Genomic DNA, 23,646 nt, shown 5'->3' with positions numbered 1-23,646 from the left:
TGTAATTTTTCCCCCTGACAAATTCAAGCTGTTTTTTTGCCCCTGGTGAATGAAACAACTCTCACATCAAATTTTACACCCTGGCAATTTTTTCCTAAGGCTGAGGGATTTAATTTTAATTTTTTCTTAAAACTTAACTAAATTTCTGTATCTGAGCCTAATAAACCATCTCTTATCACTACACCTTCTTAGTAAAACGCTACGTTTTCGGCATATTATCACCAGAGTCTTTAAATGTTACAGCGGTGGTAATTACTCAAATTACTAAAAACCAGAAAACAGTGATACTAAAAAGCTGGGAACAAATTTAAAGCCAGCTCACAGAAAGAATCCTAATGGGAAAATATAAAACCCTTTGAAAAAGAAAAAAAGATTTTCCGTTTGTAAAACTTTCAACACAATGGAAGAATATTTTCTTACTTAGACTGTAGCTTAAACGCTATAAATGGTTAATCGTCTTTCACGAATTAAAAATAAAAGTATTATTAGTACAAGACCAAAAATTTCGAAACGGTATATTCTATACTGACAACATTGCATATTCGAAAGTCACCCTACAAAATACGCATTTTATCGGATGTCCCAACAAGCTGCCTCGCCTGTCAGGAGGAACACAGACGATCAATCAAGTTATGAGAAAGCAACCACACACTGCATTTGAATTTCCAAATTCAATCATGCAAAGTAGAGATAAGTCCTGACTTATATTTCATGTAATTGTAACCCTCCCCTTAACTTCACCGAATATTTTTATTATAAAAATACATGCTGTATCATTCAACCGCATAGAACGGCACTTGGCCACCTCTACTGTCGTATCTATGCCGGAGAATGGGTCAAAACAAAGTATATTTTTAAGGACAAGAAGATTAAAAAATTTAAAAACTCATTCAGAACTCAACATATGACGATTACTACTTTGCAGACGCATTTTACTGTTCTCGGCACGACTAGGGCACTCTCACTCGCAGTTAGTCCCTGCCCCTCCTTCTTAAAAGAGCCTGACATATTATGGCCAAGCAACCCCGATTCCCTCGGCACGGGCCTTGAATAGCAGAGCTAGAATGAATCCCAAAAGATGGAAGAGTCTAAGACGCAAACAAGGTAAAAGAAAAAAAAAAGGGGGGAGGGGGGACAAGACCCGCCCAACTCTCTCAAGCCCACCTCTCTTCAATGGACTACATAAGCCTGAAAAGGAAATAAACAAAAAAGGAACACCAAGAGAAAGCAACTAAGGCTCCCTTACTCTCTGCATTCTCGGGCCCAATTCTCTACCGAAGCTCTCGGCCCACCCCACCCCCAGGGGTCCCGGCGCCATTTAGCTCCTCCGAAGCCGCCGCCATTTTCCGCCCCCGCCGGATCGCTGCTGCGCCTCGGCGGCCGCTCGCTACCCCACTCAGTAGCCCGAGCCACTGCCGCGGGCCGGGCCCCGAAAGGGAGGCCCTGGCCTGAGCGTGCGGGGACGGCAGCTTCAGCGTCACGAAGGCCCAGCTCCGACCCCGCCCGCGGTGCCCGGGCGCCCAGAGCCTGCGCCGGCCGGCGGGAACAGGATGGCATCAAGGGGGCCGGACAGGCTCCACTGGGCGGAGCGGCCCTGGCGGCGGTTGGGACCTGAAGGTTCCATCGCACTTACTTCCTGTTTTGGGTCCGGGCACTTTGGAAGAACCAGGATGGAGGCTCCAAAAAATACCAGGATGGAGGAAGCAGCCACGGGCAAGAGTGGCTGCAGCTGGAGTGAGCGAGCGCGACAAGCCACCGGAAACGGAGCTACGGCCGCGCCCCGCCCCCAGCCCCCGCACGCTCCCCCTCCCGCGCTCCGCTCCCTCGGGACTACTGTGTCTGTTGGCTGCTCGCGTCACTTCCGACCAAGTCGGAGCGCGAAAAAAGGTCTCGGGTAATTGGAGCTTCGGTACCGTTCTGGGTAACGTTCGTTTGCGGTCCGCAGCTTCTCTTTTCCTACTGGGAAACCTCGGTACTGACATTTCCGCTGCTGATGCTGTAAAGAAGGCCCATCTTTCTTTGGCGTAACTGGGGTCTTTCTGGCTCTGGTGGCAGTGGCGCCCCGCTGGCCGATTTTCATAAATTCGCAGAGCTCAGAGCGGAGACAGCCGGGTGTGGAACGGAGTGAATGCCGTGTCTAGATGCAAAAGAAAGTTGGAAATTCTGTGTGGCCTTTCACACTTAGTTTGCGTTGCCCTAGGCGCTCGGTGTGAGGTGTACCCTCTTTGGGCGTGTGATGTTGTTCTGGTCAAATGTATCCTTTGTGAGCGAAGGGAGGTGCTACTATAATGCACAGTCCGTCTTGAAGCGTAGGTTTTCTAAGCCAGCTGCTCTTGAGTAAGTGGGAAGCTTTTAGGAAGGACCTATACTCGGACCGAGCCCCTAGACCAGCCTTTTAGAAGCTCTATGAGACCCTGGCAGAGATTTTGTAGAGTTTTAAGGCGTTGAAAATCTTTTGGTGTAGTGGTGTGAAACTGTTACAACTCTGTATGATTCCGAACTCATTTTACTTGTTTATAAAACTAAATACGTTGTAGTCTTTTTTTCTGTATTGGCATGAAGGGAGATTAAAAGTTAGACTTGACTGATGTTCTTGATTCCAACAGCTTTGTGTAGACTCACACTACATTGACACAAGGGGAATGTAGTCAGCATCAGTCGTAAAGGTCAAATAAAGGCTCTGCAGAACGTGAATATGTGCTACTAAGTTGGTCCTAAGGAATTAATGAGATTAGTAATACTTAGTAATTTCTCCCCCTCCATTATCTTAGCATGTTTTGATTTTGCCACAAAGTTGTGGTTTCCTTTGACTACAAAGTATAGTTGAAAGACTTTGTGGAAAGAATAATTCATCAAAGAAACATGGAGGAGGAGGACAAAAAAAACCACACTGACACGGGTTTAGAAACTTATTATTTAGATTTTAAGCCAAATGTACTTAGTTTTCACCAGTGGTACCCATTACCATGCTATTCTTTACAGTAAAATAATTTCTCAGCCATAAATGCTGGGTTTCACAAAGGGACGACAACGAGATACTTTTATACACCTATTAGAATGACTAAAAAAAAAAAATCCGCAGACAACACCAAATTCTTGTGAGGATGTGCAACAAACGGAACTCTCATTAATTGCTAGTGGGAATGCAAAAGGTTACAGTCACTTTTAGAGACAGTTTGGCAGTTTCTTACAGAACTAAACATTCTTACTATATGATCCAACAAATTGCTCCTTGATATTTACTCGAGTTGAAAACTTATGTCTGTGTAAAAACCTGCATGCAGATATTTATAGCAATTTTATTCATAATTGCCAAAACTTGGAAGAAACCGGGTTGTACTTTAGTATGTGAAGGGATAAATTGTGCTACATCTGTACAGCAGAGTATTATCCAATGCTAAAAAGCAATGAACTATCAAGCTATGAAAAGACACGAAGGAAGCCTAAATGCATATAACCAAGTGAAGTCATTCTAAAAAAGTTACATACAGTGTGATTCAAACTAGATGATACTCTGGAAAGGGCAAAATTGGAGACAGTACAAAAGATCAGCAGTTGCCAAGGTTTGGGGCTGGAGAGAGGAATAGATAGAGCAGAGGGTATTGAAGGCAGTGAAACAATTCTCTTTGATATAATGGTAGATAGAAGTCCTTCTACATTTATCATACCCCACAAAATGTAAAACACCCTATTGTGAACCCTAATGTGAACTATGGACTTTAGGTTCATCATTTGTAACAAATGTACCGCGCTGGTGGATGATGTTAATACGGGAGGAGACTATGCATGTGTAGGGCAGGCGGTATACGGGAAGTCTGTACCTTTGTCTCAATTTTGCTCTGAATCTTAGACTACTCTAAAAAAAAAAAAAAAATCTATTTAAAAGAAAGAATGAAAAGGCTAGATAAGCTTTTGGATTTGGACAACATGAGCCAGCATTTTTTGAGTGCTTACGTGTCAAATGTTTTACATGTCTTAAACTCATTTAATGTTCACAAGTACCAAATTCATTAGTACAGTTATTACAAACGAATCCTCTTTTAGACAACCCAAAAAAAAAAAAAAAAAAAAGGAAAAAAATGTCAAGGGACACACAGCACATAAGTAAATGGTAGAGTCAGAATTGAAGCCTCAGCTCAGACCATACAGTTTTGCAGTTTGCAAAGTACACTTTGGTAACAGCCTTTTTATAATGAAAACAAATAATTACAACCAGTTTCCAGAGTCTTAACTGGAAGATGGACATGTTTGGCCAATTTTCAAAAATGAATGCCAGAAGCAGCGTTTTATTACATCTAACTTTATTACCAATATGTGATACTTTGCATTCCATTATGGTTATGACGTAAATCACTCAATTTCTAAATAAGTACATAGGCAAAACCATGAGGTTGAATAGTGTTGAGGAATGATGTTGGAGGTTGACCTGAGTGTGCATCTTGGCTTTATTGCTTAGTAGTGGATATGGTACCTCACCACGCAGCTGCATTAGCCTTCAAAAAATGGGAATAATAAAATCTACCGCCCCAAATAATGGAGGCATGCTTTGCACAGAGCCTGACATGTGTAGAAAGCACTTAAAAATGGAAACTAATAAACCCCTGAATTAGAAAAGCAATTACTCTCAGAGCAGTTCTAATGAAATAATAATTACATATGTAAAATCATTGACATTAACATTTATGAGGAAGTGGTTCCTAATTAGCCACATTTTTCATAAAGCATAACCATATAGGATTCTTTTTCAGCAAGGCATAACAGAGTGGTGTCTAAATTATAGTTTGGCTGTCCATTGCCCTCTGCAAAATTTTGCAGCCTGTGCTCTGCTGCACTCTACTGTTAATTCCCTGAAAAAGTCAAGCCCATCCTCATAATTCTCCCTTTCTTGGTGAGTTTCTTTCATAACTACGTTTAACAACGTCCATTGGTATTTACTTGGGGAGGACAAATGTATTTTAATATTAGTTTAATACATAATTTTTTTTTTTTTTTTTGAGAGAGAGTGCGAGCAGGGGAGGGACAAAGAGGGGGAGAGGGAGAATCCCAAGCAGGCTCTATACGGTTAGCACTTAGTGCTCAGAGCTGATGCAAGGCTCAAACTCACGAAACCACAGGATCATGACCTGAGCTGAAATCAAGAGTCAGACGCTTAACTGAATGAGCCACTGAGGTGCCCCAGTTTAATACATAATTTTTTTTAAATGTTAATATTTTTTTGAGAGAGAGAGAGAGACAGAGTGCAAGTCGGGGAGGGGCTGAGACAGAGACACACACAGAATCCAGAGCAGGCTCCAGCCTCTGAGCTGTCAGCACAGAGCCTGACAATGGGGCTTGAACTTACAGAACCCAAGATCATGACCTGAGCTGAAGTCAGATGCTTAACCAACTGAGCCACTCAGGTGCCCCTTAATACATAATTTTAAAAGCAAATTCAACATCCATTTGTGTTAAAAACAAAATGGGTATAGAAGGAATGTACCTCAATATAGTAAAGGCCATATATGACAAGCCCACCCCTAACCATAGCCAGTAGTGAAAAGCTGAAAGTTTTTCCTGTGAGATCATGAACAAGACCAGAATACCCAGTCTTAGCACTTTTATTCAACATAGTATTGGAAGCCCTAGGTGCAATAATTAGGCAAGAAAAGGAAATAAAAGGCATCCAAATTGGAAAAGAAGAAGTAAAACTCATAATCTGTCATAAGCAAATGACATGACATTTTATATGTAAAATCCTGGACTCCATCAAAAAATTGTTAGAATGCATAATTCAATAAAGTTGCAAAATACAAAATCAATACACAAAAGTTGGTTGCCTTTCTATACACTAATAACACTGTCAGAAAGAGAAACCAAGAAAACAATCCCATTTACAACTGCATCAAAAAGAATAAAATACTAAATTTAAACAAGGAGGTGAAAGATTTGTGTGTTGAAAACTACAAAACATTAATGAAAGAACGTGAAGACAAATAAATGGAAAGATATTCTGTGCTTGTGGGTTGAAAAGATTAATATTGTTAAAGTGTGGGGGTGCCTGGGTGGTTAAGTGTCCAACTCTTGATTTTCAGCTCAGGTTGTGGTCTCATGGTTCATGGGTTTGAGCCCCATATCAGGCTCCCTGCTGTCAGTGCAGAGCTTGCTTCAGATCCTCTGTCTCCCTCTCTCTCTGCCCCTTCCCCACTCGTGCTCGCTCTCTCTCTCTCTCTCTCTCTCTCAAAAATATTTATTAAAAAATATATATAGTTAAAGTATCTGAACTACTCAAAGCAATATACAGATTTAATAAAACCCCTTAAAAATTCAAATGGCATTTCCCACTGAAAGAGAACAAAGAATACTAAAATTTGTACGGAACCACAAAAGACCCCAAATAACCAAAGCATTCTTGAGAAAGAGGAACAAACCTGGAGACATCATCCTTTCTGATTTCAAACTGTATTACGAAGCTATATGAATTAAAAGAGTGTGGTATTTGCGTTAAAAACTGACCCATAGGGGCGCCTGGGTGGCTCAGTCGGTTAAGCGTCGGACTTCAGCTTAGGTCACGATCTCGCGGTCCGTGAGTTCGAGCCCCGCGTCCGGCTCTGGGCTGATGGCTCAGAGCCTGGAGCCTGCTTCTGATTCTGTGTCTCCCTCTCTCTCTGCCCCTCCCCCGTTCATGCTCTGTCTCTCTCTGTCTCAAAAATAAATAAAACGTTAAAAAAAAAAAAAACAAAAAAAACCTGACCCATAGATCCAAGGAACAAAATAGCCCAGAAATGGACTCATGCATGTGTGGTTAGTTAATTTATGACTGAGGAGCCAAGAATATATAACGATGAAAGGACAGGCTCATCAGTAGATGGTATTGGGAAAACTGGGCGACCACCTGTGAAAGAATGAAATGGGGACCACTATCTAACATCATATATAAAAATTAACCAAAAAATGGATGAAAGACTTGAACCACACCTGAAAACATAAAACTCCTAAAAGGAGACACGCAATAACCTCCCTGACATAGGCCTTGGCAGTGGTTTCCTGAATGTGACACCAAAATCAAAAGCAACAAAAGCAAAAACAAATAGGACTACCTCAAACTCAAAAGCTAATGCACAGCAAAGGAAACCATCAACAAAATGAAAAGGCAACCTATTGAGTGGGACAAAATATTTGCAAATCATATATCTGATAAGGGGCTGATGTCCAAAATATGTAAAGAACTCATACAATGCACTAGCAAAAAAATAATCTGATTAAAAAATGGGCAGAAGATCTGAATAGACATTTTTCCAAGGAAGATACAGATGACCAACAGGTACATGAAAAGATGCTCAACACCACTAATCAGGGAAATGCAAACCAAAACCACAAAGAGCTATCCTGTTAGAATGGCTATTATCAAAAAAGTGAGAAGTATTGATGAGGTCACTGAGAGAAGAGAACCCTTGTACGCTGTTGGTGGGGATGTAAATTGGTGTAACCATTATGGAAAACAGTATGGATGTTCCTCAAAAAATTAAAAATAGAATAGCCATATGGTCCGGGGGCACCTGGATGCTTCAGTTGGTGGAGCATCTGACTTTGACTCAGGTCATGAGCTCATGGTTTGTGAATTCAAGCTCCATGTTGGGCTCACTGCCGTCAGTGCAGAGCCCATTTTGGATTCTCTGTCCCCCTTTTGCTCTGCCCCTCCCCTGCTCACGCATGCACATGTACTCTCTCTCTCAAAAATAAATAAACATTAAAAAAAAAAAAAAGAATAGCCATATAGTCCAGAAATCCTACTTCTGGATTTATTGAAAAAAAATGAAAACACTACCTCAAAAAGATATATGCACCACATATTTATTGCAGCATTATTTATAAGAGCCAAGATATGGAAACAATCTAAGTGTCCATCAATGGATGAATGGATAAAGAAGATGTGGTATATATAAAATGAAATATTAGCCATAAAAAATGAAATCTTGCCATTTGTGACAACACGGATGGACCTATTATTATGCTAAGTGAAGGTATTGTGCTAAGTGAAATAAGTCAGAGAAAGACAAATACCATATGAGTGTATGTGGAAAATTAACTGCCCCGCTCCCCAAAAAACAAATCCCAAGCTCATTGATATAGACAGCAAATTGATAGCTGCCAGAGGTGATGGGTTTAAGTTGGAAGAAATGGGTGCACTTAAATTTTTTTTAGTAACAAATAAAGAAAAAATAATAAAATTAAATTTATTATAGTAACACCATTATGTCTTTAACTCGCATAATCATTGTAAGGATTATCCATAATGTTATTTGAAGTCTAGGGTAGCTTTCTGTAGTTGCACATCTAGGTCATTTCCACCTTAGTACTTAGTCACTATATACTTAGGGGATGCAAGAGATTTTTAATATCCTAGGATTTGCCTAATTAGGAACTAAATATTTTGTAGAAAAATCATGAGAAATAATTCTATCCCAAATAGAACTTACTATATTATAAAAGTATTTATAGTACAGTTATGGTATTTGCTACATTTGCTAGTTATGATTAACTCTGTTGGACTCTACATTTTTATAACACTTTCTTGAACCTTATCAGTGATAGAATATTGATGAAATTATTCTTTTTATGAAAGGATGATATGTTAATGAAAAAGTGTTTCAAAATACTGAGAGGCAGTTTCTGTTGTTGGATGATTAATTGTCTTGTATTTTGGATGGTGTGAAAGAGATGTTTTTACAAGGGCTTTTGTCAAAGGACACGAAAACTACAATTATTGAGAGGTTCATTTTCTTTCTACACCATTTCTGAGTCCTGTTAGTACAGTTTATGGGTTACATTGGAAGGCCTTCGGAAAGTTCTGGATATCTGATGGGGAATCCTACGGTAATAGGGGAATGAACAAACTGTCCCTGGTTAGGCCTATACATCAAGTTCTTCCAGGTCCTACTTTGTCTCACTTCTCTCCTCTAGGCTTTTCTCTGAGACTCATGGCACTCCATCTTATAACCCTTTTCCTGCCTCTTCCATTTTGTGACAGTGGAGATATCTTATCTCCATATTCTTTTTTTTTTTTTTTTTTTAACATTTATTTATTTTTGAGACAGAGCATGAATGGGGGAGGGTCAGAGAGAGGGAGACACAGAATCCGAAACAGGCTCCAGGCTCTGAGCTTTCAGCACAGAGCCCGACGCGGGGCTCGAACCCACGGACCATGAGATCATGACCTGAGCCGAAGTCGGCCGCTTAACCGACTGAGCCACCCAGGCGCCCCTCTCCACATTCTTTTAATCTTTCAACATAGTCACCACCTCTTCATACCTTCTTCACTTTTTCTTTTGTAACAGATCTTTACTGAGACTTATTAATGGAACGTTAGCAAAATTTGGCTTCTCTTTCAGTTAGGCAAATGGAGAACTAAGGCTTTGGATAATGCCAGCAAGTGAGGATAAAAGTTTTCATTCTGTCCTTGAAATTTTTTGTGTGTGCAAAATAAAACAGTTACTTTACTAAGGTTGGGAGAATGTCTGAACCCAGATTCAAGGACCCATTCTTTTACAGTATATCATAGGGGAGAGAAGGACAATAAGACAATAAATAATTGCCAATTTTTATAAGTTCTGAGGACAGAAACGGAAGGCTCTGAAAGCGAACTTTCCATAGAGTGTTCAGAGTAGGGCATTCTGAGAAGACATTTGAACAGAGACTGGAAAGAAGAGAAGAAATCACCATAGTAGGGGATAAAAGGTAGGAGAGTATTTATTCAGTTAACATGGGAAAGAGTGCATTTGCAGAAAGCAACTGGCTTACATGATGTTTGTAAAAGGGAAAGAGCACAGTGTTGGTAAGGGGGTAAGCTCAGTCTCTCTCACAGTCGTTAATTCAGTTTAAGTCCACTTCTCTAAGATTGGAAATCAGCATGTGCCCAGAGGTGGCTGGACAATTTGCTACCTCTGCCTTATCATATAGCTTCAGTTTGCCAGCATATGGTATGACACATTAAGTTAATAGACGCTTAAATGTCTGTTGAGATCAAAGATAATTAAGTATCTTAAGCCAGGAGATCAGGAAGCTAGTCATTTCTTTTCTTTGGCGATAGTTACTGACTACAGGAGAGCTCATTTGTTTTTCAGATACTGTCAGTACTTACATAACTCTGGAATAAAACAAATGCTACTTATTATTCCTGTAGTGCAAAGAGGTTATTTTAACAGAAGGTTGGGTGTTACTTTATTGCCCAAATCTCCTTATCCCCCTAGTTGCAGTATTTTAAGGATAAAAACATTACATTTTAACCAGCAGATGTCCCTGTTGTTTAGCAAGATTTTTGTTTTCTTTCCAGAGTAGTAGCTTCAACAGTAGATGGGAATTTTTTGGCTTGAATTTGTTAGTGGTACACTATGGTAGACCAATGACAAGCCTCAAGAATAAGAAAACCAGGGGGATATGCTTTGAAAGCTAAATGTGAAAGGTGTTCTAGCATTTAAAGACTCGTCACTGATGTATCCTCTTCTCTTTTATTCAATGTACAGCATACAGCTAATTCTCTTGCACAGAATATGCAGTGAGTGACAGAGAAAGAAACAAGGAACTTGTGTAACCTTTATAGCTTTGCACATCTGTGATACACCTATTCATTGGTTTCATTCATCACACATTACTGAGCACATACTTTGTGCTGAGCACTATTTTAGGGAGAAGGAATATGGTAGAGAGCAAGAGAGGTAAGGTCCCTGCCCTCAAAGACCATATAATCTAATGCAGGAGCTTACATTGTACTAGTTTTTTTTCAATGTGTCTTTGTAAAAAAAAAAAACAAACAACAAACTCTTGGTTAAACTACCAATTTACTGACTTACTGCAACTGCCCATAAAACTTGCTCATTGTTAGCAACTTAATGAGACAAAATATGAATCAAATCACTTGGTGTCATCAGATTACTCTAAATTGCAAATACTAGGAAAGATCAATGTTCATTGGTCTTGCTTAGTTAAAGCACTTTGGTTTTCTTTTAATGACAATGCAGTTCTTTAATATTTTTATTAGATTTTTAATTTTCATTCCAATACAGTTAACATACAGTGTTATATTAGTTTCAGGTATAAAATATAGTGATTCAGCAATTCTACACATTACTCACAGCTCATCATAAGAGTATTCACCTATTTCACCCTTCACCTATTTAAGCGTCCCCCCCCCTGCCCCCCGCTCCCCTCTGATAACCATCTATTCTCTGTATTTAAGAGTCTGTATCGTGGTTTGACTATTTTTTCTTTTTCTTTGCTCATTTGTTTCTTAAATTCCGCATGTGTTTGAAATCATGTGGTATTTGTCTTTCTCTGACTTGTTTCACTTAGCATAATACTCTTTAGTTCCATCCACATCGTTCCAAATGACAAGATTTCATTCTTTCTTATGGCTGAATAATATTCCATTGTATATAGGTATATATACTACACCTTGGACACTTGGACTGCTTCCATAGTTTGGCTATTGTAAATAATGCTGTAATAAACTCAGGGATGCATGTGTCCCTTTGAATTAGTGTTTTTGTATTTGTTGGGTAAATACACAGTAGTGCAAATATGGGTTCATAAGGTAGTTCTGTTTTTAATTTTTTAAGGAACCTTCACCGTGGAAACAGTGGCTGCACCAGTTTGCATTCCCACCAACAGTGTACAAGGGTTCCTTTTCCTCCACATCCTCAGCAACACTTGTTTCTTGTGTTGTTGATTTCAGGCATTCTGACGGCTGTGAGGTGATATCTCCTTATAGTTTTGATTTGCACTTCCCTGATGGTAAGTGATGGTGAACATCTTTCCATGTGTCTGTTGGCCACCTGCATGTCTTCTTTGGAGGAATGTCTGTTCATATCTTCTGCCCATTTTTTAATCGGATTATTTGTTTTTTGGCACTGAGGTGTATCAGTTCTTTCATACATTTTGGATACTAACCCTTTATCGGATATGTCAATTGCACATATCTTCTCCCATTCAGTAGGTTGCCTTTTAGTTTTGTTGATTGTTTCCTTCACTGTGCAGAAATTTTTATTTCGATCTAGTCCCAATAGCTTATTTTTGCTTTTATTTCCCTTGCCTGAGGAGACATCTAGAAAAATGTTGCTATGGCCGATGTCCAAGACATTACTGCCTATGCTTTCTTCTAGGATGTTTGTGGTTTCAGGTCTCACAGTTAGGTCTTTAGTCCCCTTTGAGTTTATTTTTATGTATGGTGAAAGAAAGTGGTCTGGTTTCATTCTTTTGCATGTGACTGTGTAGTTTTCCCATCACCGTTTTTTGAAGACACTGTTTTTCCCATTGGATATTCGTTTCTCCTTTGTCGAAGTTTAATTGACCATATAATTGTGGGCTTACTTCTGGGTTTTCTGTTCTGTTCTATTGATCTATGTGTCTGTTTTTATGCCCGTACCAGACTGTTTTGATCACTACAGCTTTGTAATATAACTTGAAATCTAGAATTGCTCTACCTCTGGTTTTGTTTTTCCTTTAGGGGATCCTTTGGCTATTTGAGGTCTTTGTGATTGCACACAAACTTTAGGATTGTTTGTTCTACTTCTGTGAGAAATGCTGTTGATATTTTGATAGGGATTACATTAAATCTGTAGATTGCTTTGGGTAGTATAGACATTTTAACAATATTTGTTCCAGTCAAAAGGACTTTGAACAGTAAGTGCTCAAAAATGTCAGATATTATTATTTGTCTCACCCATCATAGCAACAAAAACTGAAAAGCAGAAGAGAATTGTGATATTTGTTGAGTAAGATTTGTTAGGTAATGATTCTATCTCCGTGAAGACAATTAGGATATAAAAAATTTCTTAACATTTATATTGAGAAAAAAGATTTATGTGGAAATAAAAATAGCTAACAGTAGTCTATTTGTAGATATCTTTTTAATTTGTTGTAAACTGCCTTTCAAAATATCAGCCTATTGCTGATAAGTATGGAAAGAAATATTATAAGTTCCATTGTTTTGAATTTTATGTTTCTCTGAAACTCCTTCTTGGAAACTGTTCTGTTTTCATGTTTCTGGGTAGTGTTTTATGCATTGGAGAAAGTGACATGGCCACTTATTTGAGGAATCTCCTTCTACTGAGGTTCACTGCATACCTTTAATATGTATACAACAGAAGCATGTAAACATATGCAAACTAAAGGTCTTTCTTGGCCTGAATTTTATGTTAGATTTAAAATCCAAACTCGACAGAAACCACTGTTTATCAAGGAAACAATTCCTCCAAGAATAGTAACCTGAAATAACAACCTAGTCTTCTAATACCTACCTATTTTAAGAACATCTACATTACATTAAATATAACCATATCAAATTAAATTCCAGAGCATAATACCTTTGTTATAATGACTGCATCTTAAGTGGGCAGACCTGGTAAAAATATGTAATATATAATTTTTAATTTAATGAGATTGAGAATAACAGGATTAGGAAAGCAGAGCTTCTGTGGCCCATCTGTTCAGACTTGAGAATAATATTATTACATATAATCCTGTTTTAGAATTGTAGCCATTGCAGCAGTATTATATTGATACTAGCAAACTTAGAGTAAGGAAGATATGTGGCTCCCACACAGTCACAATATCCCTAATGTCTTCACCCTCTGTTTATATTTCTTACCAGAAGTTTACATTTAGGCTAAACTTTGGTCTGTGTTAGTTCAACCTGGTATAATAAGACATAAGGCTGTTACAGCCATTCTTTGAAGGTGAAACTCCTTTCTCTATTTCCATTATAATTGGATAAGCTCTATTTTTGTTGAACAGGAGCCCATTTTCACATGATGTTGCAGTCTTTTCTTTCTTTTCCTTTGCCAAAGAGCCATCTGCTGTGAAATCATTATTGAGAACACTCTTGATCTTGAGCCTGTAATAAATTTTCACAAGAATCTCCTCTGAGAATGAACCCATGCTGCTTTACCATTGTAGACCAATTGTGGGAAAAATATACAATACAACAATATTCCATACATAATGTTATAAATAACTATGTTACTTGAAAAGGTCACAGTAAATATAGTACTCTATTTACAATCTGTCTCTTGTAATGGCCAAAATCAAAAATGAATCTGAATTCTTTGATTTTAGGCCTTTCCTACCTCTCTCTTCACTGTAACTACACTTTGATAAAGTAATAAATTGGATGAAGAATTTAAAAATTAGATTTCGCTAGGATAGGTGGCTTATAACTGCTGGTAGGGATGTAACTAGTGACCAGAGTTTTCCTACCATTCTCATATTGACTTGGTAGTAACATATAATATTATTAAATGTTTTATTTTTAAAAAAAACTAAAAAAACCCACTAAAATGGTTGATTTCGCTTCTTTTTATTGATGTTTAAACAAATAAAAGGTAAAATTCAATCCTGATGAATAATTTAAAGTCATAGATCATACACCAAAGCTTTGCAAGTAATGCCATTTCTTCCGTAACAAGCTTTCAGAAGCTCCCAAGACCCTGATAGTCGTTTGTTCCACCTCTCTCTCAACAAATGACCTTCACAGAGTCTTTAACTCCCTCGTTGGCTTCCCCCGCTAACATGCTGATCTGTGTTCATCCTGATCTGTGTTCATCCTAACTTCTCTGCAATCCTAGAGATGTTCATTCTCTTATTCAAGGCTAATCTCTTCTTTGATGCTTTTGATCTGTCTCCCTCCTAGGACTATGCTCATGCCTTCCTCTGTGTTTCAACCACTGTAGTCTGGTTACTGCCTCTAACATGCCATTGAAGATCATTAATGGCCTCCATGTTGCTAAATCCAATGAATAATGTTCTATTATCACTTAACTTAATTTTTCAGCAGCACTGCCTCCTGAAATGACAACCTCTTCTTTCTCTGAATACTATTTTTTTCTTGATTTTGAGATATAATACTCTCTTTTTTTCCAGACATAAAGAACACTATCTTTTATTGTATCAAGACTAAATGCCTAATATTTAGCCTAGTGTGATGTATGGTGGTTATGCTTGAAGCAATAATGATACTGTTGGCTATAATAAGTACAGATTTCCTTGAGTGGCAAGAACAACAACAAGAAAGAATTAAAAACTTATAGGATGTTCCTTATGCTGTAGCCATGAATCTGCTATGTATATTTATTTTTTTTCTTTTTCTAGACAAGATATTTATTTAGGAAAGTTCAAGTTTTATTATATTTCATCTTAAAAGTTTTTTTTTTTAATTTTTTAGAGAGAGAGAGAGAGAGAGAGAGAGAGAGCGTGCACACTGGGGAGAGGCAGAGAGATAGAGAAAGAGAGAGAGAGAAAATCCAAGCAGTCTCCACAGCCAGCACAGACCTGAACATGGGGCTTGATCCCAAGACTGTAAGATCATGACCTAAGCCGAAATCAAGAGTCAGATGCTCAACTGACTGAGCCATGCAGGTGCCTCTTATCTCAAATAGTTTTAAGCAACATGGCAATTGTTGGTACTTTTAAATCACTCTGTAATTCCTTCTGTTTCTCTAAATACTTCTTGGCTGGCCTAACTTTTCAATTTTAGAGTTCTTTGTGGTGATTTCTCAAGCCCACACCTCCTTCTCTTTCTGTTCTCTCTTCCTAAGTGATTTCATCCACTCCAGTGACTTCAATTGCTGTCTACAGTGATGACTCCTACCTGTATAATTCTGCTAATCTACTATGCCCTGTTGGATGTGGCACTTGGCCTAAATGTGGACGATTATATTTTTCAAAGATGGCTGCAATGGTATTTCTCATCCAACATGCTCTTCATACAATACAACTTTGATACTCCTCCCACCAAGAGGAGGGACTCCTCCTCTTGAAATGGAACAGCTTCTGTGGCTATTTTAACGAATAGAGTATGAAGAAAGTCATTCTATGTGACTTCTGAAGATGGATCCTCAAAAGCCTATCAGCCATCATGTAAGCAGCCATCATATAAGTAGTCCAGCTGCCAAACCATCAGGAAGCCCAAATTTGCCCATTCAGAAAAGGCATATGAAGAAGCATTATGTAAAAAGAGAAACATGACTGGAGAGCCCCTTGCTACTCCAGCCTCCTCTCCAAATTAGGTATCTATTGCTGCATAACAAATTACCTCCAAATCTTTGAACAGCAAGGATTTATTACCTCATAGTTTCTGTGGGTCAGGGATTCAGGAGTGGCTTAGCTAGGTGATTTCCTTAGGGAATCTCTTGAGGTTGCAGTCAAACGATGTCAGCTGAGGCTTACAGTCAGACTGGGACTGGAAGATCTAGTCCCAAGATCGCTCCATTCACATGGCTATTCGCAACAGGCTTCATCCTTGGCTACTGACTGGAGACCTTAGTTCCTACCCTTGGGTCCTTTCCATAGGGCAGCTTGATTGTCCTCAAACACATGGCCACTGGCCTCCCCGAGAGCAAGTGATCCAAGAGTGAGAGCAAGGAAGAAGCTTCAGTGCCCTTATGACCTAGTTTCAGAAGTTACACATTGTCACTTCTATTTTATTCTATTCATTGGAAGTGAGTCACTAAGGCCAGACCACATTCAGGGGGATAGGGATCTGGCTCTACCTTTTGAAGGGATTTGTAGATACCTTTCTTTCATCCATTGTTACAGCTCCAGCCATTATCTGACTGTGAAGGCCTGAGAAACTTGTCAGCTAGAACTATTATCCCAGCCTATCCCCACATCCTCATCCATAGAAACTATAAGCAATAATAAAAATGGTTATTGTAGTTTTAAGCCACTATGTTTTGGAGTAATTTTCCTTTCCTTTTTTCTTTTTCCTTTATCCTTTTTCTTTTCTTTTCCCTTCTTTTCCCTTTTCTTTCTTTCTTTTCTTTCTTTCTTTCTTTCTTTCTTTCTTTCTTTCTTTCTTTCTTTCTTTCTTTCTTTCTTTCTTTCTAACACTTAGCTAACCAGAACATGGAGTCTTTTGGACTAAGCCCTGGAATGCCAGAATCTACTTCATTCTTCTCTGGGAACCCTATAAACTCATCTGGGGTTTCTATTCCTTTCTTTCCCTCTGACCTAGGATTTTGATTCCAAGAAGGGAGTAGCATAGGGGAGCCCTTCTCATCTACTACAGCTTGTTCTCTTGTCAAAAATTTCATTTCTTTTGGTTGCGTAAACAGCTCTTATATCATCAGCATTCTCCCCATGCTCCAGTTCATGATATAGACTCTGAATCTAGGTGGTCTAGGCCCTTCTATTAGTTTTTAAATGAAATTTTTTAGAATTCCCCAAACCTTTTTTTTTCCCCCCCTCTATAGTTCCTGGCTCTTAAAGACTCTGAGTTTCAATATTGTCTCATATAAATTTATAAAAGTCCATTCAGAAGTTTAATTTACTTCTTTGTTCTGGTCTGTGTGTATGTTCTTCCTCTGAGGCAGTGTAGAGAAAGCTATCAAAGTTGCCTTTATGAAGGATAACAGCTATGAGAAAGTTCAGGATGGAATAGCAACCCATTAATAGCTCAAAATTGTTATTATACTGAAAGAATACTTGACATATAGCATTTATGTTAAGTGCTATTTGATTTCACATAATTAATAAAAGTTTGCATAAACTATATGTTCTAGTTATCTATCTATCTATGATAGATTTTGGAATTCGGGAGATATGGAATTCATACCCAGAACTGGAATTCTAATTTATAACATTCTACTGTGGAAAATGGAGATTAAAGGAAATATGTACCTGGAAATTATCAGCATTCTTAGGAGACAAGCAACTCAGCAGAGTGCATTCTGGACTACAGAGATGCCTCTGGGTCCCAAAAAGCAGGAATTGGTATATTCACCTGAGTCCTTTACAGTAGTGAAGAGATAGGACAGTGGTAATAGGGCATAGGAGTGGTAATAGGGCATGATACAGAGTTGTTGAGCCCTCTCACAGGAGATGAAGAGATTAAAAAGATTAGGATTTTCAATATTTTATATGTGAGAAGCTGAAAAAAATTGTTTATATTACTTTAACATTTTTTAATATAGCTGTCACAAATATTTGCAAGCCATAGTGTGTGCAGAGAGGGAATGGTGTCTCATTTTAATAGATATTCTCATCTTTGTTAAAGTCCCAAATTACCTGAAATTCTGCTTGTCAGTTTTTAGTAGCGTAAAGGTTACCTGAATATCTGGGCAGAAAATTGAAGCACCCTCCAGTAACTCAAATTGGACAGAGTCATGTTCTCCATTTGCAGTTGACCAGACATTTTCAACTTCTGTTTTTGTACAGTTTTGTTAGTGCAAAACTCTAAGGAGCTTTCCAGGTATAATCTGAAGCTGGCCCTTGTATGAGGAGGGAAAGGAGAGACCAAAGAAAGAGTCAGATCACTCCAGGTTGTAGGTGGCAAGGTTTTTTTTGTATTGTTTTTGTTTTTAATTTTGTAAAATTTTACATCCAAATTAGTTAGCTTACAGTGCAACAATGATTTCAGGAGTAGATTCCTTAGTGCCCCTTATCCATTTAGCCCATCTCCCCTCTCACAACCCCTCCAGTAACCCTCAGTTTGTTCTCCATATTTATGAGTCTCTTCTGTTTTGCCCCCCTCCCTGTTTTTATATTATTTTTGTTTCCCTTCCGTTATGTTCATCTGTTTTGTCTCTTAAAGTCCTCATAGGAGTGAAGTCACATGATTTTTGTCTTTCTCTGACTAATTTCACTTACCATAATACCTTGCAGTTCCACCCACGTAGTTGCAAATGGCAAGATTTCATTCTTTTTGATTGCCGAGTAATACTCGGTTGTATATATATACCACATATTCCATATTCTTTATCCATTCATCCATTGGTGGACATTTGGGTTCTTTCCATACTTCGGCTATTGTTGATAGTGCTGCTATAAACATGGGGGTGCATGTGTCCCTTCGAAACAGCACACCTGTATCCCGTGGATAAATGCCTAGTAGTGCAATTGCTGGGTCATAAGGAAGTTCTATTTTTAGTTTTTTGAGGAACCTGCATACTGTTTTCCAGAGTGGCTGCACCAGCTTGCATTCCCAGCAATGATGCAAAAGAGATCCTCTTTCTCTGCATCCTCGCCAACATCTGTTGTTGCCTGAGTTGTTAATGTTAGCCATTCTGACAGGTGTAAGGTGGTATCTCTTGTGGTTTTAATTTGTATTTCCCTGATGATGAGTGAGGTTGAGCATGTTTTCATGTGTTGGTTGGTCATCTGGATGTCTTCCTTGGAGAAGTGTCTGTTCCTGTCTTTTGCCCATTTCTTCACTGGATTATTTGTTTTATGGGTGTTGAGTTTGATAAGTTCTTTGTAGATTTTGGATACTAACCCTTTATCTGATATGTCATTTGCAAATATCTTCTCCCATTCTGTCAGTTGCCTTTTAGTTTTGTTGATTGTTTCCTTCACTGTGCAGAAGCTTTTTATTTTGATGAGGTCCCAGTAGTTCATCTTTGCTTTTATTTCCCTTGCTTCCAGAGACGTGTTTGTAGGTGGCACTTTTGATAAACAAAAGGAAGCTTACATATGAGGCTTGTCTTGAGAAAGAGGGAGCAAGATGAATGGATTCAGGCACTTACCCTCCAAATCATAAAAGTTTACAAAGAGGGCCTCATTGGGCTCAGTTACATATGCTATGTAGGTTTTTTCAACACCACATCCCTATCTCAAGGCTATGTCCTTGGGGCAGCCTCTGGCAGCTGAAAGGCAAACAGAACCCACATTTGAAGGATAGGAGAGGGGCAAGGAGCCTCCAAGTGCCCAGGTCTAGCTCATGGATCAGTTGGTGGTCACGTCTTTTTGATGATGTCTCTGACAAGCTTACATAGGAAGGACAGGACTATCTTGTTCAACAAGGAATTTCTTCTATGAAGACCTTCTTGTACCTGGTTAACATCTGAAAGGTCAGTTTCTGTGAGAAGTGACAGGTGGACACTCACATAGGGCTTCCCGATGACTCTTGATTTGTGTTTATTTGGTTCTAAATAAACTTTCTCCATGACAGCTTCTAATGGTGATGAGGCCTATTCACCAATGAATTATTTTGTAATCAGGCATATTGCAATCTTTTAGAAATGCACAGTTGTCCATCTGCTAGGTCATTTCCACTAATATGGAGTCCATTTCGAAAGACAGAAATTAGCCAGTTTATCCTGTTTGCTTAACTGATGTGTTAGTGTCAGTACACAAAATATGGTTGAGAAAATTAGGTGAAATTCTTAAAATCTGCGAAGGCTACGTTTAGCCTACTTTTCAGTTAAGAAAGTGATTCATACTTCTTATTTATTTCCAGTAGCTAAAACTTAACATTATTTAGACCTAACTAAAAGCTCTCTCAAATTGCTAACATTATAGTTGCTATAAGTAGCATAATTAGAAATTCTGCATTGGTTTCTTTTTGATTATGTTTTAACAACTATGCTTAATCCTGTTCTCAGCACCCTTGTTTGTTTAAAAGTTGTGGATTTTCTTTCTTTCTTTCTTTCTTTCTTTCTTTCTTTCTTTCTTTCTTTCTTTTAAAGGAGCTGTGGTGGTACTCTGGTACTCACATGTTGAGGCCTCCCATATCCTATCTCATAAAATCAATGAAAGATTGCTTCATTTCCAAAGTCCACTTATGTTTAGATCTTTCCATAGGGTCCTGAAGGTTCCTCTAATTCTTGTATCAAAGTGTACACTCTATTTTACCTTGAAGAATTGAATCTTGGGGCACCTGGGTGGCTCAGTCAGTTAAGCATCTGACTCTTGATTTTGGCTCAGGTCATGATCTTGTGATTCATGAGTTTAAGCCCCACTTCGGGCTCTGTGCTGACAGTGCGGAGCCTGCTTGGGATTCTCACACTCCCTCTCTCTCTGTCCCTCTGTCATTCTGTCTCTCTCTCTCTCTCAAAAATCAATCAATCAATCAATATTTAAAAAAAAAAGAATTGAATCTCTTCACCAGTTATCACAGGGCTTCTCATTCTAAGAGTTTAGAGGCTTTGTGGGAGAGTTAAAAGTTTCAGGGAGGAGTTATAGCCTTCCACCATTTCCCTGGCTTCTATTCCTGTCTCGTATTCTCTTCTATCTTTCAGGGACAAAGCTAATTTCTCTTCTTGCCTTACATATAGCATTTTAGTAGGCTAATACACTTGATCTAACTTGTGGTAGATGCTACTACTGTTATCCATATTTGTTCCTCTCTTCTTCCATAGTTTAGTAGAATATTTGAGTGCCAATGTAACAATACATTTCCTAGCTTCATGTACAGACAGGTATGATTGTATGAGTGTCACTAGCCAATGTAATGTAAACAGAACTGAAGTATATAACATTAGGGGTTTTCCCTATAAAGGAATGAGCCTTTCCTCCTTTTCACTTTTCTCTCTTCCTTCTGGCTGGAATGTGGATGTGGTGGTAAGTATGCTCTCGAACTATGCAGATAAGAGTGACAGGACCAGTAGAGCAACAAGATGTACTGACATGATGGAGTCCCTATGCCTGTCCTTGACTGACTATGCCTTGAGAGAGGTAAATGTTTATTTTCTTAAATCACTCATATTTTGGGTTTCTGTTTCTGCCGCTGGGTCTATATTCTAATCGTGCAATGGCCTTAAAGCTCCCACCCTTCACACCAAGGCATTTCTTAAGAATACTAAGGGGAAGGGGCGCCTGGGTGGCTTAGTTGGTTGTCTATCTCTTGATTTTGGCTCATGTCATGATCTCAAAGTTTGTGAGTTCAAGGCCCACATTGGGCTTTGCACTGACAGAGTAGCCTGCCTGGGATTTTCTGTCGCCCTCTCTCTCTGCCCCTCCCTTGCTCATGATCTCTCTCCTCCTCTCTCTCTCTCTCAAAAATAAATAAACATTAAAAAATGTTTTTAAAAAAAGAATACTAAGAGGAAGTCAGTGAGCCAAAATTTCTCCCCCTTTTTATATTCACATATGAAACTTTCTGTACAAGGGGAATATGAGTGATATTTGCTTAAGCAGAGATGTGAGAGTAAAGGCACTTCAGGTGAAAGAAAATTTCATGAGGAAATATTCAGGAAAGTGAAAAGAACTTACAGGGAATAAAAACACCTGCAATTTGGGTGAAGCGTAGGGGAATTCTGGAAAACAAAAGTGGAAATGTGACTTGGCTGGGTAAGGTATTAGAGGCATACATCCGTTCATCTTTGCTGCTTTGTCATGTGGCAGTCATCTCTCCCCGCCACCACCCCCCAAAAGCCATAATTTTAGTGTGTTAAAACAATTATTCACTTACTACTTACTGAGTTGGCAATTGGGACTGGCAGCAGTTCATTAGTTCTTCAACTCTTTTGCTTGGGTTTACTCATGTAGCTGCAGTCAGCTGGAAGATCAGCTGGGAATGGATGGCTTCATTCACATGTCTGGTTGATAGATTGATGGCTGGTGAGGCTCAGTTCTCCATGTTGTGACTTCAGCCATTTGCGTTGGGCTTGTTCATAGAGCAGCAGTGTTTCAAGAGCAGCAAAGGCAAGACCCAGTGCTCATGGACTTGCTAAGCCTCTGGTTGTTTCACATTACCAAGTCACTAACTGAGCCCATATGTGACTTTGAAGAAAGGACTTCACCTTTTGATAGGAAGAATTGTACATTATCGGGGACAATATTTTGCAATCTGCTAGGATACTTGGATACTAAGAAATTTGGACTTTCAATTGGTAGACAGGGAGGAAGGACACAGACTTAGAGGTCAATCCTAGATGTAACCCAAAACTGTATTTTTGAAAATAGTCTTTATTTTTTAGAATTAGTTTTATTTTTTAGAATAGTTTTAGATTTATAGAAAAATGAAGATGATACTGAGCCCCTATATATCCCACACCCAATATCCCTTGTTAATAACATCTTATATTAATATGGCATATTTGTTAGAATTAATGAACCAATACTGATATAGTATTACTAGCTAAAACATACTTTATTTAGATTTCTTTTTAAATCATTTTATCTTATTTCATCATGATAAGTATATTCTTTAATCCTCATCCCCTAATTCACCCATCTCTCCACCCACCTCCCCTCTGGTAACCATCTGGTAACCATAAATTCCACATATGCATGAAGTCATATGGTATTTGTCTTTGACTGACTTGTTTCACTTAGCATTATATTCTCTAGCTCCATCCATTTTGTTGGAAATGACAAGATTTCATTCTTTCTTAAATGAAAGTTTGAATTCCAATATTATTTATTCATCTATCGATGGATACTTGGGCTGCTTCCATAGTTTGGCTATTGTAAATAATGCTGTAATCAACTCAGGGGTGCATGTGTCCCTTTGAATTTGTATTTTTTGTTTTGTATGTATTGTTTTGTATGTATTGTTTTTGTATTTGTTGGGTAAATACACAGTAGTGCAAATATGGGTTCATAAGGTAGTTCTGTTTTTAATTTTTTAAGGAACCTTCACCGTGGAAACAGTGGCTGCACCAGTTTGCATTCCCACCAACAGTGTACAAGGGTTCCTTTTCCTCCACATCCTCAGCAACACTTGTTTCTTGTGTTGTTGATTTCAGGCATTCTGACAGCTGTGAGGTGATATCTCCTTGTAGTTTTGATTTGCACTTCCCTGATGGTAAGTGATGGTGAACATCTTTCCATGTGTCTGTTGGCCACCTGCATGTCTTCTTTGGAGGAATGTCTGTTCATATCTTCTGCTCATTTTTTAATCGGATTATTTGTTTTTTGGCACTGAGGTGTATCAGTTCTTTCATACATTTTGGA

At 38.6% G+C, this 23,646-nt stretch overlaps 1 protein-coding gene across 7 annotated transcripts in view; it reads right to left on the bottom strand.

The window, feature by feature from the left end:
* Positions 1-2,193, bottom strand: part of DMTF1 (cyclin D binding myb like transcription factor 1) — a 47,876-nt gene extending 45,683 nt beyond the window's left edge. For 3 of the 7 annotated variants that reach the window (XM_042916796.1, XM_042916789.1, XM_042916802.1), the window contains exon 1: positions 1,634-1,722. The gene's annotated coding sequence lies outside the window, so the exon portion shown is untranslated. Of the gene's footprint in view, positions 1-1,246; positions 1,415-1,633; positions 1,723-1,913 lie in introns of those variants that run through there. The other 4 variants (XM_042916743.1, XM_042916780.1, XM_042916770.1 and 1 more) reach the window with 3 other exon arrangements.
* Between the last annotated feature and the right edge of the window lie 21,453 nt (positions 2,194-23,646).

Source organism: Panthera leo, chromosome A2 (assembly GCF_018350215.1).
Source record: "Panthera leo isolate Ple1 chromosome A2, P.leo_Ple1_pat1.1, whole genome shotgun sequence".
NCBI lineage: Eukaryota > Metazoa > Chordata > Mammalia > Carnivora > Felidae > Panthera > Panthera leo.
This window is presented reverse-complemented; position numbering and strand designations above follow the sequence as displayed.